The sequence below is a fragment of the Triticum urartu genome, chromosome 6 (assembly GCF_003073215.2).
Source record: "Triticum urartu cultivar G1812 chromosome 6, Tu2.1, whole genome shotgun sequence".
NCBI classification, from domain to species: Eukaryota; Viridiplantae; Streptophyta; class Magnoliopsida; order Poales; family Poaceae; genus Triticum; species Triticum urartu.
The window spans coordinates 64,700,494-64,717,624 of record NC_053027.1 but is presented as its reverse complement, the minus strand read 5'-3'; the positions used below and the strand labels follow the sequence as shown (position 1 = coordinate 64,717,624).

Genomic DNA, 17,131 nt, shown 5'->3' with positions numbered 1-17,131 from the left:
CCTGCTTTCATTATTCTTGTGTGAGCCGAATAGCTTACGCTCTCAGAATCTCAGTGCCGTTCTCAGGGAAACCATATGTATTTGTTTCTGTAGTATTCTGCCTTCAAGAACATTTTAATGCAAATAAAATTTGGACAGTGAGTCAGTTTGAAACACTATTCCTTGGTGTCTGTCTTCCTCCTTTCCTCGGCTACAGCATCCTGTCCTTGGAGAGGATCAAGGCCTTGCTAACCAGTAGGAAAGCACCTGATTTTGTAATGTGGGGTGGGGGGCTAATCTGGGTGCCGAGCTTAGGGCATGTAAAGGGGCCTTGCCTGACCAATTAAGTCGTTGGATGTGATTGCTGACGGTGCTGGACTCTCGGCCGACGAGTGGCTTATGCACTACACCTTGGAAGCCTCCCTTGTTCGGCCACCTAATTAGGGTGGTTGGGCACCTGATCCCTGGGTTGGTGTCATGCATCTACAGTAATCAAATGACACCATGATTATGCTCAAAGGCTCGGATCTTGACATTGTTAACCTTAAGTTCCTCTTCTTTGCTTTGAGGCTATGTCGGGTCCTAAGATCAACTTTGACAAGAGTGAGGTGGTGATATTAGGATACTCTGAGGCCGAACAACAGCGGATTGGCGACAACCTAAATTGCAGGTTGTCCTCCTTTCCCATATCTTATTTGGGGATGCCCCTATGAGACTCAAAGGGTTATGCTGGTCAAGTTTGACCCACTCATGGGGTGGGTCGCGTCTACAGAACCCTGGCGCAGACGTTTTACTTCCAAATGTAGTAAGACGGCCCTGATTGACACAAATCTCTCTAGCCTTCCCATGTATATGATGGGATTGTATATCTTGCTGGAGCAGGCCGGGTTCGCAACTCGTTTGATAAATATCTTTCTTGTTTCTTCTGGCAGGCGAGAAAGATCGTCAAAAATACCATATGGTAAAGTGGGTTGACATTTGTTTGCCGAAGGACCTGGAGGGGATAGGCATCCTAGCTTCCCGTCGCATGAACGTGGCCCTCATGCTCCGTTGGGTCTAGCGGATTATGCGAGGGGAGGGGGTTTGTGGTTGCAGCTTCTTCAGACTAAATATTTGCGGGGTGAGCCTCTCCCTGCTTGATCCATCTAACGGATCAAGCAGCAGATCTACCTAGGGGTTACCTTCTCCATCGGCAATGGAGAGGGGACCCTATTTTGGCTCCACGCTTGGCTCGGTGGAACTCCTTAACGTATGGTGTTCCCTAACCTGTTTGCCATTTGCGCGGATCTGATGATGTTGGTGTCTTCAGCTGCCCTAAATGGTCAATGGAACATCTTGCTCCGGTGGTCATTAGGGCATCTGGAGTTAGTAGAGCGAGCTAATTTGCGGACTACCCTCCTCGCTGGTGCTCGCAGAATATTCGAACACTATTTCTTTGTGTCTCGCCATTTCGGGTGTTTTCTCTATCAGCTCGGCATATCATGCTTGGTGTCGCAGGGTGACTATTGCTTGGACATCGCCACTTGGAAAGCGCCCTTGCCCTTGAAGATCAAAAAAATTCTTTGGCAATTGTTGAGGGATCGCCTCCCATCCAAGACGGAGATGAACAAGAGACACAGCCCAGGGAATGACCTCTGCCCTCTGTGTGGGGTCCCTGTCTCGGGGATCCACATCCTCTTTTCTTGCACCACAGCGAGGCTTCTTTGAGGTCTTTTTCTGTGAGGCTCTAGGGCATGATTGGGAGGCCCTAGACTTGGCTGGAATCATTCAAACCAGTGTCAACCAGACCAGTAGGAGGAGACACCTCTTCTGGTTTGTGTTTGCGGTGTTAGCTTGCACTCTGACTTGATCTTCAAATTCCTGGCGTTTTTGCAGCACTACTGGCACCCGTTGTCTAAGTAGCGCGACCGAAAGAGGTTTGGACTGATGATGAACGCGATGCATGATGACGCTAGCCTCCTTGCCTCGCAACAAGTCCCCTCACTCTGCGGCCACTTGGTGGTCTTTTCTCCCTATTGCTTTTATGCTTTTCTTAGGCGTGTTTGTGCCGATGCCCCAGTAGGATCTTCTATTTCTTTGAACTTGACACTCTTGTATGGACGTGGTGTTGGCTTTATTTATATAGTGGGGTGAAAGCCTATTTTGAGAGTACACATCCTATCATTCTCTGCCACCGGGAGCTCTGGCCTTTGTTGTGTGTATAGTAGGGTTACTGATTCTCCTTTTGTTGGAGGCGTGTGGATCTAGTCTGGGCTTGGTGTCGATGACCCTTTCTCGGATGTGGATCGTTGCCTCAGCCCAAGCTCATGCCAGGACCCTCTCTCCTGACGAGGAGGAGCTTGGATCTGGATCCTTCTCCGATCTACTCCATATCTGGCGATTGTTTGGCTAAACAAGATAACCATGGTCTTTGATGCCATATGTTTGAAGAATTCCTTGAAGGTACTCATACCAAGGATGTTAGAGTTTCTTTGTTTCGGACGTTCCATGACGGCAGGTGAGAGATGTTTGTCCCCAGATTTAGTGAACAAGGCATTTGAAGTCTGAGCTCCGTGAAGCTTATCTGTTATCTACACGTCAGAACATTCAAGCCTTAGGTCACTGCCAATTAGACCACCAGCAGAGGCGAGCATAGTTACTTAGACTACTTTGGGCCCCCGAAGACTCCAGTCGTGGTTGTGAGATGGTATTCTTGCCTGATCTGCCATCAGACTCCTTCTGTAGCCTTCCTCATCTTTGTTATGTACTTCTCCGTTTTTATTTACTCTGCATATTAGTTTTGATCAAAGTCAGACTTTACAAACTTTGATAAAGCCAATAGACAAAAATATTAACATATACAATAAAAAATTAATACCATTAGATTCATTGTTGAATGTTCTTCTACATCATATAGATTTGTTATGCTAAATATTTATATTCTTTTCTATAAATTTGGTTAAATTTTACAAAGTTTGACTTCAGTTAACTATAATATGCGGAGTAAATAAAAACGGAGGGAGTAGTATCTTTAGCTTTCTTCATATATGTGCATTGCACCAGTGGCGGATCTAGTGGGGGTGTGCCGTGGGTGCCCCGGCACCCCCTCCAAAGTTGTAAAATAAATTTTACTATATAGTTAACACTAAATATCAATTAAGCTGTTGTTATTTTCGGACTATTTATTGAGATTATGATGTTTCTTAGTGTAAGCTTTGACGTGTGGCACCCCCAAGCTTGCAATTCTAGGTCGGCCACTGCATTGCACCATGTTTCAAAACTGTCCTATGTCAAACTACTTTAAGTTTGAACAAATCTATGAACAATATATTAGCATTTATAGCACCAAATTAATTTCATTAGACTCGTCATAGAATATATTTTTCATAACCTGTGTATTTGATGTTGTAGGTATTAGCATGCTTTTCTATATACTTGGTCAAACTTAAAGTAGTTTGACCTAGGACAAAACTAAAACTTCAACTTATTTGGGACGGTGGGAGTATGTATTATAAGCTTTAATGAAATACTCCCCTCCGCAAAGAAATATAAGAGCGTTTAGATCACTGAGTACCTTTTAGTTGTAAAAAGGGAGACTATATGTTTATGTAGTCTATGAAAGCATCTCCCTCTGTAAAGAAAATATAAGAGCGTTTAGATCACAAAAGTAGTGATCTAAACGCTCTTATATTTCTTTACAGAGTGAGTACCTTTTAGTTGTAAAAAGAGAGACTATATTTATGTTTATGTAGTCTATGAAAGCATCATTGTACATAACTTAAACTAATCTTGTATTTTCCGTCCAAAAAACTAATCTTGTATGTAATGATGTTTCAGGCTAGACACTTCGGGTTCAAATGTGGTCTTGTATATGTTGCTGAACCTGGGTAAGACATCTGACAATTCATGTTCTATTTCCTGAGATTTCTGTCTTATTCAACATGGTGCGACTCAGGTACATGCTCTCCCGGGCATCGGTTCCACGATATTCTATTATCAAAAAGTTTGCAAGAAAGGATATTGCAGATTTAGGTGACTTTATTGTGGTTATTTCAGAACTGTCTAGGGGAGAACGAGTGCCTCTTGAATATGTAACATACACTGCCCGACATCGGAACAAGGTAGGAAAATATTCCCTGGCGGCTTTATCATGAAAAATCTTCTTTATCTATTTGTTAGAATACAACTAAAATTTTGTCTTATTGATGTGTCCAGTGTACAATAGTTACAATTTATCAGCATGGATGGTATGCAACACCTCAGTTATATACTCGAAATGATGCAACTGGATTGTGGATTGCAAAATCAGCTATGCTACTGGAATCTCCATATGTAGTTTCCATTCATCAACGTGGTCATAGGGATGTGAACTCAAATGTTTTTTTTAAACGAAAAGGTAGTGAGGTCTACCTTATATATTTCAAAACAGGCAAGAAGCCTGGGGACCGTAATGGTCGATTACATGAAGCTTATTTCAGCACCAGGGTGCCCTGGCGATAAGCTGCCAGTTTGCAAGTAGACAAGTAAAGAGAAAAACAGACAGGGGGAAAGAAGAAGGGAGAGGTGAACAACTGTGTGACACAAAAAAACTGGGATGAACTAGCTTAAAGCCGAAGCCCGCTTAAGCTAGGTTAAGTGGTGTGTCCACGCGTCTATAGCATCATTGTCGCTCTGCTCATGGCTTCTATGCTTCCAGAGATGAAGTAGCCGTGACATGTACTGTTTGATATAAGCCAGGGACCACCTCTTGGAATTGAATACTCGGTCGTTTCGGGCGTGCCAGGATGTGACAGCGGTGGCGGCAAAGAGAAGGTGGAACTTGCTTGTGGCAGGCCAGCGTTGTTCAGCCCGTTCGATAAAACTGGTGAGGTCCAAAGAACCGAAGGCAAGATCAGTTAGGCCGAACACATCCCAGATTGCTGAGGCCGGGCAGCAACGTAAAACCAGGTGCGACGCAGATTCTGGAGCAGGGCAGATATCGCAGTCCTGGCTTGACACAATCGAGGACCAATGCTTCTTCATCATGTTATCTCGAGTATTCAAGCGACCCCAGAACAGCAGCCACAAGAAAACACGGTGTTTGAGGGGGATGATCCGGTCCCAGACCCAAGAACTGTAAGCACAGGCCATACCACTGAAGGTGAGAAGCTCATAGGCGTGAGCTGCAGTGATGGGCTTATTATTGATGGCAGAGAGCCTGGAGTTTGGTCGGTGAGACGATGCCGTGACCGAAGCCAGAAGGGGGAGGAGGAGCTGGAGATCGTTGCCGGCAGAGGCTGACAGGTTGGGGTGAAGCTGGAGGTGCCAAAAACCTTGAGGGCATTGAGAGGCCACAGAACAGTCCTTGTCTCTAGCAAAGGTGTACAAAGTAGGTAGAGCAAAGCTGAGACGTCCGAGTGGGAGCCAGCAGTCATGCCAGAAAGATATCGATCTGCCAGGTCCCAAAGAACACATGGAGGAGGCTAGAACCATGGGGATGGACTGTTTAAAACCCCTCCAGATGGCAATGTCGCGTGCACAGTTCTTCCTTGGTATAGAGTTGCGACAATATTGTTGGGCGAACCATTGGTAGCAAGGAACGTCAGAGTGTTGGAGCACCCGAGCAACAAATTTGGTTAGCAGGGCCTGATTATGCGCCAACAGATCTCTAACGCCCAGGCCACCTTCAGAACGAGCCATGGTGACGAAGTGCCGGGCAACTAAACAGTGGCCCCCTTTAGCTGCGCTCGTGCCTTGCCATAGAAATGATCTCAACAAGCCCTCTAGCTTGTGTAGGGATTCCTTCGGCCAGCGGAAGCACGCCATGAAGTAACTGGGGATGCTGGCCAGAATGGAGTTAACCAGAGTGAGTCTGCCGCCCCAAGACAGGAGAGTAGCAAGCCAACCCAATAAACGCTTGTCGACCTTATGAATGACAGGTAGCAGTAGGTCGTGCCGAATCTTGTGCAGAGAGAGGGGCAAGCCAAGATAGGTGCAAGGGAAGCTGGAGGGTGGGCATCCGAAAATGGCAACAATCTCATTGGTGGTAGAGCTGTCAATGCAAATCGGGATGAGCGTGCTCTTGTGATAGTTGATCTGTAGCCCAGAGAAAGCAGAGAAATCAGACAGGATCTGCTTGATGATGTTGGCTTGTTCCGTGTTGCCATGGAAGAGGATTAAGGTGTCGTCGGCGTATTGTAGAACTGGGAACAATCTGTCCGAACCGAGGGGGTGAACCAAACTACCATCTTGAAAAGCAGAGCAGCAGAGACGTTGCAGAACATCGGCCACTAAAATGAATAAGTATGGCGATATGGAATCGCCCTGTCTGAAGCCTCTCTTATTAGCAAAAGGGGCACCCAGCTCCCCATTCATCAGGATGCGAGAGGTGGCCGTGGAAAGCAAGCAGTGAACCCAACTGATCCAACGCTGAGGGAAGCCTCTGGCAGACAAAATATTGAGAAGGCAGGGCCAGCTGACGGAGTCAAAAGCTTTTTGGAAATCCAACTTGAGGGCTACCACGGGCAACTTCCTTTTATGCGCCGTCTGGATCATGTCTGCAGCCAGAGTGAAGTTCTCAACGATGGCTCGACCTTTGATGAAGCCAGACTGCAGGGAGTGGATTAAGCCAGGGATTTGAGTTTGAAGCCTTCTGGTCAGTATCTTGCTAGCAAGCTTGGGCACACTGTGTACAATTGAGATGGGTCTGAAATCCTTGAGCTCGAGTGGGGTTTCCTTCTTGGGCAGAAGGGAAATGTGAGCCAGGTTAATGCCGGACAGGTCGAGCTCATTCTGATAGAGCTGAGAGAAGAAAAGTTGCAAGTCTGTCTTGAGAACGCCATAGAAAGCTTTGAAGAATTCGTTGGTAAACCCATCCGGGCCAGGGCTGCGGTTGTTTGGCGAGTGGTTGATAGCTTCAACTATCTCTTCCCAGGTGAACTCCCTAGCTAGGCACGAGAGGTCGTCGTGCTCATAGAGTTGATCAAGCTGAACTGTAGGTATCGAGGGGGAAGGTTGACCGAGGAGAGCAGAGTAATATTCAGTAGCCAGCTGAAGCTTGAGCTTGTTGTCGAAGAACTCCACTCCGTCCTTAATGAGTACCCTGGACTTTGTTCCGTCTGGCATGGCCATTAGCAGCAGCGTGGAAGAAACTGCAGTTCTCATCTCCAGAAACACACCAACGGAGTTTAGCCCTTCGTCTCCAAGACGCAGTAAGCCACAGAATAAGCAACTCTGCTTTGTCTGCTGCAAAAGTTCTCAGAGTCTTTTCTAGCAGCGATAGGGAGCGTCGTTCCTCGATGGAATCAAGGTAGTGCACCAGTTTCTTATTATTGGAAATGAGCAGGTCTAAGCTGGCTCGTGATCGCTGCCATTGACGCAAAGCAGCACGGGTGCGTCTCATCTTCATGTTTATGAGAGTGGCAGCTGAGTGGATTGGTCTGGTGCTTTGTTCCCAACAGTTTTGAATGATGGAACGCGTTTCCTCCATGTGTAACCAATGATTTTCCATTCTAAAGAGCTTGCTTTTGTCCTGGGTGTTGCCAAACTGGACCAAAAGAGGTACATGGTCCAAGGTGATCGACGGAACAACCATAGCTGAAGTATTGCTGAAGGATAATAACCAGCTGGTGTTGATGAGCACTCTGTCAAGCCGAACCAAGGTAGGATCTTCACGTTTGTTTGACCAGGTGAACTTACGGTTGCAAATATCCACTTCATCCAACCCATGCGATCGAATCCAATCATTAAACAAGTCCATCATGGCCCAGTTGACTCGACCTCGAGATTTCTCCTCCGTGGACCGATACATGTTAAAATCGCCAAGAACAATCCATGGCTCAGATAATAGAAGCAAATGTATTGTTGATCTCTTCGAAGAAAAGGTGCCGCTCTTGATGAATGAAGGGAGCATAAACAGTGGTGACCACAAAAGCTGATTCAGACGTTGTTGAAGAGAACCGGACTGTAAGATGGTATCTGTGTGAGGCCAAGACCTGACCAGAGAAAGCAGAAGTGTCCCACGGAACTAGAATGCCGCCTGAGGAGCCTGAAGAGGGCATGATCGCTTGGTTGTCGAGGTAAGCAGGAAGAAAACTCTTCAGCTTGAAGGTTGAAGCTGATTCCAACTTTGTCTCCTGAAAACAAGCAATGCTAGGTCGACAGGAAGTTAGAACATCGCGAACCAAAGAGCACTTATTCACATCACCCAGGCCTCTAACATTCCAATCAACAAGCTTCATAGATCGTGGTGAAAACCGCCCATGCAAGAAGAAGAGGACATGGCAAATGCATGAATGACAGAATGCAGGAGGCAGTAACATAGGGGGGGGGGGACATTGATAGCATTGATGCAACAGAGGTCTTACAACTTGGACTAACACAGGACTGACTAACAGGTACAAACTGACAGAAACATAGACCGAAAACAGAAAATAAACTAATAGGGTGACCTGACACTGAGCTAACGGAGCAGGAACGACTCTGGGACGAACGCTAATGCAAAGCAACAGAAGAACAACTGATAAACCTCTAAACATCTGGTTCAGAGCGAGCCCCCATGGAAGAAGCGGATGAGCTGACCGAGTGGCCAGAGCAGCCAGCATCGGTGGTCGAGGAGGAGGATGCTTGAGCGAGGATGGCGTCCATGTTGAGGTCGCAGCACTTGGCTACTTGCTTGAGCTTGCTCCTGGTCATGGGCGCGGGGGTGCTGCCGAACTGGAGGTCCAGCAGCTCGGCGACCGGCACCACCTTGGTTTTCTTCTTGCTGCGGGAGGCGCCGGAGCTGGGACGCCGGCCATAGCCACCGTGGTTGGAGCCAGAGGTCGCCGCTTTGCGCTTAGAGGCGCGCTCGACAGAGCCAACCCGCTCCCCATCATACATCTCTCTGATGCGAGGGCTGCGGCGCGTAGTAGAGGGTGGCGCGTTCAGATCTTGGACGGCAGGTGCGACTGCAGAGTCGGGGTCCGCCTGTTCAAGACCCAAACCAGCAGGTGCGCAGGAGGAGACGGATCTCCGGAGGGGGGAACAACCGCGAGCCCCAGATCCATGCCTGCCACGGCCCCGATAGGGAGCGGTGGTGGTGGGGAGGCTAGACGAAGAGGGGCGACGGGACAGTCGAAAAGCTGGAGAGTAGGCGGGAACGGGCGGAGATCATCGGCCCTAGGCTCTGGCGGTGGAGTGCGGCAGGAGCAGAAAGTGGTGGCGACATGAGCGGGGAGCAAGGAGCACGCTCCGTGAAGCAGGTTGGTGTTGGCCACAGGGGATCGGTCGCAGTTGAGCAGGCCGTCTCCCAAGGCAGGGGCATGCTTGAGCGGTCTAGGACAAATGGGCCGGGTGGCAAGCACCTGGTGGGCCTGGACGCGCGGTAGGCTGGAAAGTAGGCCTCGGCAGGGAAAATGGCGCCTCCAGCAGCGGAGAGAGGTGGGCCGACGGTGGGCAGGAGCCCATGTGGCACAACGGGCTTGGGTGGGTGCATGTTGTCGACCGATGGAAGGAGGGGAAGGGTGCGTGGGCACATGAGGCCCGACTCATCTTGCGGCCAGAAATTGAACAGCAGGGAGCGGCAGCTTTCCCGCGCCAAAGTAGCAGAGCGTAGGTCGAAGCAGGGGAAGAAGCCGTCATCCAGGGCGACGGCTCGCACCTGAATGGCACCTTTGGCAACCCGGCAGTTGCTAAGCTGAAGCTCGAAGGAGAAAGACAAGGCGTCTGGGTCGAAGGAGACTGCTGCGCTTGGCCGGGCACAAGCCGCCGCGAGGAGGGAGGAGCGGAGGCAGCCCCGCTGCTCGTCCTCATGAGCGAGTTGCTCGGTCGTAGGGAGGGAGAAAGGGGCCCCCACGATGAGTTTGGGCTTGTAGGAGATCTTCAGCATCGCCATGAAGTCTTGGTCGGAGGCGATATGCGGCTGGAGGAAGGCGCGGTAGGCCCGAGTGGCCATGCCATCATCCTCGACCTGGCCACCCGACGCCGCACCGGGCCCCCGAGGCAGACCGCGGTCCTGGCGAGGCAGGGTCCTGGGGAGCGCGCGGCTAGCACCGGAGCCCCCTCCCCCCCCCCCCCCCCCCCCCCGTGGCGGCGCACTGATGGAGGTTGTGGAGGCGCAGTCGGAGATCCGAGCGATCGGGCCACGTCCCAGATCTCGTTGATCAATACGTCAGCGTACGCGCCGGTGCCGTCGAAGCGATGGAAGGCGATGTGGTGAGGGATGTGCTGCAGGGCTTCGACCTTGGCGAGGACGAAGATGCCGGCGAAGTCGTTGCCATGTAGGCAAGCATGCTCCACCCGCAGCAGCCCGGTGAAGCCAGCGACAGAGGCAGCGACGCCTCGCCTGTTCCAAAGCTCGAGAGGCAGCTTTTCCAGCGACAGGCTGACGACGTGGCGATAGGAGAAGGAGAAGGCATTGTCCCCTGCTGCATGCGGGAGGATACGGACCGTGTGCGGGCCGACGTGGATAGGGCTCGCACGAAGGGCCGCGGCCTGCTCCTCCTCACGCTGGAACACGGCGAAGGCCGTGCTTACCGCAGAGCCAGCAAAACGCACAGCAGCGATCCTGAGCCGCTGCCTGAAAACACGCCGGAGCCATGGCAGAAAGTTGGATTTGGGTGGCGAGATGTTGATAAGGCAAACGAGAGTGTTCTGGTCGGAGACGAGGGGGAAGTGGACGTCCAGCGAGGTGGGGCGGCCTCGGATCACAGGCTCCATGGGGTCGGCGGCTAGGTTGGAAGGGTCAGGGCAGAAGGGGATGATGACTAGCGAGGGCGAGGAGGCTGGGGTTGAGACAGGAGGAGTGGTGGGTGACGATGGGTGGGGGCTGGCATTAGTAGAAGCGAGGCGGCGTCTAGGGTTAGACGGGTAGACGCGCAAGCTGCATTGGAAGCTGAGGTGACCAATCCGCCGGCATAGCCAATAGACAGCAGGATCCCGACAATCACGTCATCTATGGCTATAGGAGAGGCAGCAGAAGCAGCGCTGGTGAAGGTCAGCAGGTTTACCGTATCTAAAAAGGCGATTTGTTACGGCTCGCGAGACGCATAATGACTCTGGCAACGCTGAGTCACGCGAGAGCAGGGCGTCCCGATAGGTTGCATGACGCGGTGAGGATGGTCTTATTGATGAAGACGACGCCCGAGCTGGCAGGGGAGGCAGGGGGTCGGCTAGGGGAGCGGTCATGGAGGTCTCCTGATAGGGCAGAGGCCTGCTGCGTCATCAGGGGAGGGGGATGCGGGGTATCTAAACCGCCAGGCACTTCATTATCGTCGTCCGCGTGCTGAAGAAAGGGGGGATCGGCCATCTAGTCCTAGGAGCCCCGGAATCCTGGGCACGAGAAACGTGCATGGGGTGGGGTCCGAGGACAGGGGGCAGAGCAGCGTTCTGGGCCCAGGTGGAAGAACGAATGGGCGGAAAGGACAAGGCTGGGGCAGGAAAGGACAAGCCAGAAAGGGTCATCCTGACACGAAGCAAACCGGACGTCCAGCAATCGCGGAGGACCATTTCCTTGGCGATGCATTCATGAGCGACAACGAAGAAAAAACAACCAGGCTAACACGCCCTGACAGCGTAGCCGTTGGCAAACCCCCCGAACCAACTCAACGACGGCGTTTTCCTCTCGCCGGAGTTCTTTGCTTCTCTCCTGGTCAGTTGGTTCGGGGGGTTTGCCAACGGCTATGCTGTCAGGGCGTGTCAGCCTGGTTGTTTTTTCTTCATTGTCGCTCATGAATGCATCGCCAAGGAAATGGTCCTCCGCGATTGCTGGACGTCCGGTTTGCTTCGTGCGCCGGCGGGGCGGCGTCGCCCCGCGACGGCCTCGACAGTGGCACAACCATACTCCAAGAGCATCGCATCCTGAAACCGCTCACCTTCCATGGGGCAGACGCGACCAGCAAGCTAGAAAACTAAAGAGAAGCTAGCATGCATCAAGAGCGTAGGGAACGGCATGCATCAAAGCAACGGGCAGTAGCAACCAAGAGATCAGAGGGAGCTCAGATTGAAAGAACAAGCCTGTGATGATGGGAAGGTCGTGAACGTGGAGGGCGAGGTCCGGCTTCCTGGTCGAGTAGGGCACACCGAACTGGGTGGTCGCCGTGGCCGGAGTGGCGAACAGCGGTTTAGGTGGACGCCGTGCCCGGACGTGGGAACGGCGTGGGCTGGCCGCCGGCGCCGGAGCGGCGGGCGGCGGGGTGTGCACTAGCCTAGCTCAGCTATCTGGACTTGACGAGTCGAATCTCCGTGAACTCAAATGTTGATGAGAATATAGCTGTTGAAGGAACCGTGTCATCTTCTAGAGATTTAGACGACATAAAAGGTGTTTCACGGCATTCTTCTAGCATGGAAGGCTCTGACCTTGCTAGAACAATATCTGGTAAAACTTCATTGGCAGAACAAGTAATTAAACCAGCCCTTGTGAAGTTTGAGGTGAGAAACATCTATACTTTGATTTTGGAAGGGATCATGTAGTCATGGTGCATCAGATTAATATTTTTAGATCTTGTCATGACACTATACCTGTTTCGTAGCCTACCCTAACTAAAATGGTTAATGTGGTAGAAGCTTACCCACGACTCCACACAAATAATGTTGTAAAAACAGTTCTGCCAATGATAAAACAAAATTCACACATTGGACCTTTGGTGAATACAGTAATATGGTCCTCTAAAAAAAATTCATGACTAAATTAATCATAATCTGCGTCCACCAACAACAGGCTAAAATTTTCTAACATTCTGAGGAAAGAAGTTCGACTTCCAGAATGGCACAATACATTAGACAAGCGCTGGTAGTTGTCTACACTTTTTCTTTGAGAAAAACACAAAAGCTTGTCTTCATGAATTGTAAAGTTTTTTTACTTTTGTGGAAGCCTGTTGAGAGAAAGGAAACTTTGTGAATTCCCATGGACTCAAGGCCAATATAAAGGTGGTGGGATATATGGTATTCCCTCTGTTCCAAAGTAAGTGTTGAGGTTTTAGTTCAAATAAATTTGAACTAAAACCTCGACAGTTACTTTGGAACTGAGGGAGTAACACATTCATGTTAGAGAGACTCCCGGGTGAGAGCTAAGCTAGTGTTCTAACAAAACTGACTCACTGGTAGGGTACGACAACTGCATCTGTTTGCTAAGTTTAGAACCCAGACAATCTAGAGACACATCACCAGACACAGAGTCTCCCCCAATGACAAGGGGGATTACGGTGGCAGCAACTCCAACTGGTGCCATGATACCATGTTATGAGGGAAATCAACTTATGTCCTATCCTTTCGGCTCAAGGCCAATATATAGTTAGCCAATCAGATTAGAATCAGATTCTATCTTTAACTACACCCAGACTCAACATGACTACAGACTATTGGTTTCTTGCGCATCAGTTCTTTATGCAATTTTGTTTCATGAGAAAATAAAGAACTAGTGTCATCAAATAGGGGACTAAAGTTATGGTTATTTTCGTGAGACATGTGAGGTCTACATTTGGTAGTTCATTTATCATCTTTGAGGTTACTTATGGTTTCATTCCCTTGCTACTTGTGGCATCTAATGGCGTCAATGGTCAGAAAAATGGGCTTCATCTTTAGAAATTCAGCAATGGTGATTGATAGTGAACGGCTGGCACTCCTATATGTCAATTGTGTCCAATAAATGCCATGTTTTTTCCTTAGTGTTGTCCAGTGGCGGAGCTTAGTGAGGGCCAAAGGGGGCCATGCCCCCCTCCCCCCAACCAATTATTGTCAATGATCGTACGCCTACGTGGCAAAACGTGCACGTATGTGGTTACAGAATCAATCAACCTGTTTGTGTGCTAGCTTGTACGCACGTATAGCTCTACTGGGTGATTTAATTTAGTGCTTTAAAACCAACAGTTGTGTGCATTATAGCACAATGTACCATGCACTTGTTAGTTTTGAGCTGTAGCTTTTGTGTTTCTTGTTAAAAACCACCTCACTCGTATATCTCTAATTTTCTACTTTTCTATATATAGGTGCGCGTGCCACCAATATGCATGATTGATGGAGTGCATGCTAAACATTTCATTGGAGCTGGTGTGGTAATACATCATTCTGACTCTCTTGGTCGGATTGCTGTTGATAGGAATACAGTTGCTGTATCTATCTCTGATATAATGGTTTCTTTTGCTGCATATCCCATTGAAATACCTGGAGAGGTATGAGTTATCCTCCCTTTCCTAATTGTAATTTGAAGGTATACATAATTTCCATTTAATAGTAGCTTCCACTTTTTGGCTTTCAGGTTATTTTTCTGCATCCTTTTCACAACTTTGCATTGGTTGCATATGATCCTTCGACACTAGGAGTTGGAGCATCCGTTATCCGGGCTTCTAAACTTCTTACTTGTTTGTTTTCTGTAGAGTGCTTTCATGCATTTCTCAAACTAAATTGGACAGTCAAAGAAAGAATAAATTGCAGAACTGGCAAGTAATGTGGCTAGTCTCTGGTTTACTTTCTTTAAGATTTTTTCATATATTTCTCATAACTAAACTAGTTGGTGAAAAGAAAGTGAACTGTCCAAATAATAAAGCTACTCGTGAATAATTTTTTAATGGGTTAGCACTGGACACATTCATTTGTTCTCTTCTGATTCTTTTCCAGTTTTTATTTGTCATTGGGCGGGGTCCTCCCCCCCCCCCCCCCCCAGCCTTGATACAATCACTGAAGGAAAAATATATATTTTAGGGTCTTAAATAGAAGAAAGTGTAGTCATTAGCCTCCCCAAACATTAATGTTTTCTCTTTATCCCCCCTGACATCTTCGTCTAGTTCCACCACTGCTTACCCTTAATGTATATTGAAATCCTGAGATGAATTACACAAAAGTTATTGGATATACTTGTTTTCTTATATTTCATTCTTTTATTAATAATCGCAATCGTGCTATCACTAAAATGACCTACCCGGTAGTGAAATTTCTATTTCCTTCTGGCAGAAACTAATTTGGACCATGCGATCTGTTTTCATGTTTTAAGAAATTCCTTAATTTTTTATATGTGTAGAACCTGCCTTCCGCCGAGGAGATTCTGTGTACCTAGTTCGTCTAATTGATAGTTTACATGCTAAATCAAGGAAATCAATCGTAACCAATTGGCAAGCTGTTAATATTTGCTCAAGTGACTTTCCACGGTAGCATGCAATGAATACGGAGGTCATTAAGCTCGATACTGGTACGTTCTACAAACATTTCAACAAAACTGAGTTCTTGTGTCTCAATTTTTCATATTAACTATGTAGGGAAAGTTTATTACAGATTCTGATATCGAACTATCGGGTGTGTTGACCGACGAGCAAGGGAGAGTTCAAGCACTATGGGCAAGTATTTCCAGCCAGGTCAGCTTTCATTGGAGTGTTCACATTAGTCTGTTGTCCAAGTATTGATGCATTAGCAGCATGATGTCTCCAACATAAAGTAAATGGGCAATAGAAGAGAAACATATTCACCGCATAAAGACCTTAAATTGCTGAAATATGTTATGAGTACTTGCGCTAAAGAGGATGAATTGTTTTGTTTTTTACCTGTCATAGTGAGTCATAACCTCTACATCTGATGCTGTGATTCCAACGTACTAATTGAGGTATAACGCAATTAATTATTTTGTACAGCTCTTTGGTTGTGGCAAAGAAGGGGGCCATCAATTTGTTGTAGGTATACCAATATACCTGATAAGTCAAGTCCTTGAGAAGATAATCTCTGGTGCTCCTGGACCATTTCGTCTTATCAATGGAATTAGGAGACCAATGCCATTTGTCAGACTTCTGGAGGTGGAGATTTATCCAACTTTGCTCGCAGAGGCAAGTAGTTATGGATTGAGCGATAAATGGGTGCAGGTAATTAGATCTCTTTATCTTTTAGCCTTGTCTGAAATTGCTATCTAATCTGAAAAACATCATATGTAATACTGTCGCTTTTTTCTGTGGCTAGGTAATACTGTTGCTTAGTGGCTTCTGAGCCTGAATCTTGATGTGCTTATCAGCGCAACAATTTTTTAATGCAGTCAAATATTAATGACATTCATCTGAGGCATTCAATAATAGTAGATAATTGCAGGGGTGTTTGTGAGGAGAACACCTCGCATGATTGCCATTTGGTCCCTTTTTGACTAGTTAATTTATCCCGTGTTGCATACATTAAATATTTACTGTTCTAAATGAACAATGTTGCAGGCTCTAGCTAGGAAGGACCCTGAGCGAAGACAAGTATTGCAAGTTATAGGTTGCTTTGCTGGATCGAAAGCGGAAACTCTTCTTGAAGGGGATATGATTCTTGCTATCGATAAGAAGCCTATTACATGCTTCCTTGACATTGAGAATGCTTGCCAAAAGCTGGACCATTCGGTTGGTTCAGATGGAATGCTTAACATGACAATATTTCGCCAGGTGAGGACTCTCTATAAGGAAAAAAAAAATTTCTTTGACGAAGTACGATTGAATTAGGTATTTATCAGTAGTATAATTGCTTCAACATTCGAGCAGGGAAAAGAAATAGACCTTATCGTTGGAACAGATGTAAGAGACGGTAATGGTACAACACGTATGGTGAACTGGTGTGGATGCATAGTTCAGAATCCTCATTCGGCTGTACGTGCACTTGGTTTCTTGCCAAAGGAAGGCCATGGAGTTTACGTTTCTAGGTGTGTATCATATTCCTTCACTAATTTGTATGCTCAAATATTAGAAACTGTTGATACAATACAACAACCAAAACCTTAACTAGGGGATGTCCACAGGGACACAGTAATCAACTAAAGTCAACTGCAGTCAACATGGTCAACCCCTGGTCCAGCTTGGTCAAAGGAGGCCTAGGCGCCAAGCCTTGGTCCAAGGAAGTAAGGTAGCAAGCCATGGTCAAGGGAAGTCAAGAGAAATCAAGAGGAAGCCTTAGATCAAAAAGTCAAAATGGTAGTCAAACAACAACAACCAAGGCTTTTGTCCTAAACAAGTTGATGTGGGCAACATATAAAGTCCAATAGAAAACATGTGGAATCCAAAGAGTGAAGAGAGAAAAGAGAAGTAACGAAACTATAAAAAAGTAAAATTAATGTCCCGGCACATAGATTGTTGATTTCCATGATGTCCTATCAAGAGCCATATATCTAAATGCAGTCTATTCCTTCAAGTCCCTTTTTACGACCTTCTCCCATGTCACCTTTGGTCGTCCCCTACCCATCTTATTATTTTTGCCACCCTTTAAAATCCCACTA

The 17,131-nt window shown here is 47.7% G+C and overlaps 1 pseudogene; it reads left to right on the top strand.

Annotated features, from left to right (window-relative positions):
- The first annotated feature begins 2,382 nt into the window (after window positions 1-2,382).
- Window positions 2,383-16,765, top strand: LOC125516751 (annotated as a pseudogene).
- The last annotated feature ends 366 nt before the right edge of the window (window positions 16,766-17,131 follow it).